This window comes from Echinops telfairi, unplaced genomic scaffold, assembly GCF_000313985.2.
Source record: "Echinops telfairi isolate 266 unplaced genomic scaffold, ASM31398v2 ScPeMD7_7468;HRSCAF=8506_1, whole genome shotgun sequence".
In the NCBI taxonomy this organism is placed as follows: domain Eukaryota; kingdom Metazoa; phylum Chordata; class Mammalia; order Afrosoricida; family Tenrecidae; genus Echinops; species Echinops telfairi.
The window spans coordinates 1,415,662-1,417,295 of NW_022111370.1; positions in this window are offsets into that span (position 1 = coordinate 1,415,662).

Here is a 1,634-nt window from a genome sequence, read left to right on the forward strand (position 1 = left end):
TCAAAGGATGGATCTGGGGGCTGAAGCTTCCTTCAATAAGTTCAACCAACCACTATTGGACAGAAAACTCCTATGGGTTTCTGAGACTGTAGTTCTCGGTGGGAGCAGACAGCCTCATTGTTATCCCCCAGAGCAGCTAGGGAATTTGAACTGTTGACCTTTATTTTAACAATTCAAATAATTAACTCATTGAACTCGCAGGGCTCAATATTTTATTGAGGAAACCTGGTGACCTAGTGGTCACATGTTAGGCTACTAGCCATGAGGTCATCAGTTGGAACTCAGGAAGAAGATGAGGCTTTCTACTTCCATCAGCATGTATAATCTCAGAAACCCCCAGGCACAGACAGTTTCACCCTATCTGAAAGGGTCTCCATGAGTCAAAACTGACTCGATGGCATTGAGGTCTCATTTTTAGTATCTCTTATTGAATACTTACTTAGGGATTGTATATGTTCTCATCTTTTCTGAACTGCATAATGCATTTCTTAAAAGCAAATTGCCATGAATCAGGAAGGAAAAAATGGAAAGACAAAAAAAGAGAAAATAAAAAGTTGTACTGTGTTCCCACACCATGGCAGGGGTGGTTTGTCGATAGCTCTTGCTTTCCTCAAGAGCCTTCCTCGACCCCAGGCTCCTACCTACAGATTCAAGACTTTCCTGTGAGGATAGTAGTGACAGGTCCCTGGCTGCGGGCCACGCCTTGATTTGAGAGAAAAATCGCCAAGTGGATTTTTATTAAAGAAAAGCAACCTGCTGGATATTCCTGGAAGAAGGTGTGCCAACTCTTCTGAAAAAGCCAGTGCCGACATCTACCCATCATCAGGTCAGAAGCAAGATGGAGACGTGGAAATGGGTGGGGTCCCTGCAGTAAGACACAGCCCTTCTGTCCTTCCTACATACTGTGGGAGACAGTGGGCATAAAGGGGACCAAACCCACGGTAATGTGGACAGAAAGCATAACGTCCTCCTGAGGATGGAATGGAGGGGAACAGACAGGGTGAGGGCACCAGGATGTCCTTCAAGGTCACCATTCCATTCAGGATGAGATATGAAAATTTGCTGGTGAACTTGTTCCAGAACCAATGGAATGTCCCGTTGGCTCTGTCCAAAACAAGCATCTCCGAAAGCCGCCTCATGTGGTGTGCGGCAGGCTGTGCAAAGAAAGTAGAAATCAAATGATAGGAAAACACTAAATGTGATCAATCGAGGTAAAGCAAGATGATGTTCACTAGGAAGCTCTTCATCTCCTGAGACTCCACTCAGACTCAGGTGTGAGGGGCAATGACATTAATCTTAGAAATGGCCTGGGTGCCACCCTGCAGATTAATGAAGAGTATATGCCCAAGTTTTTGTCCATCAACTTGGTTGGCCTGCCCGACACCATACAGAGGGCCCCTGACAACATGAGTCTGAACCTCTCCAAAAATGAGGCGCAGTCTAAAGAGGTGTTGGGCAAGATGAAAGGGCTGGCGCCAGAAGAGATGTGTGCAGGCAGACAGGATCTCTGCACCACATTCCCAGATATGTCTATCAATGTAAGTGACCTCATGGACTTGTTTCCCAAGTTATTGTGCCTGGATGGATGGTTAGGAGTTACTCCAAACCATTGCCCCTGACATTGAAGACTATAA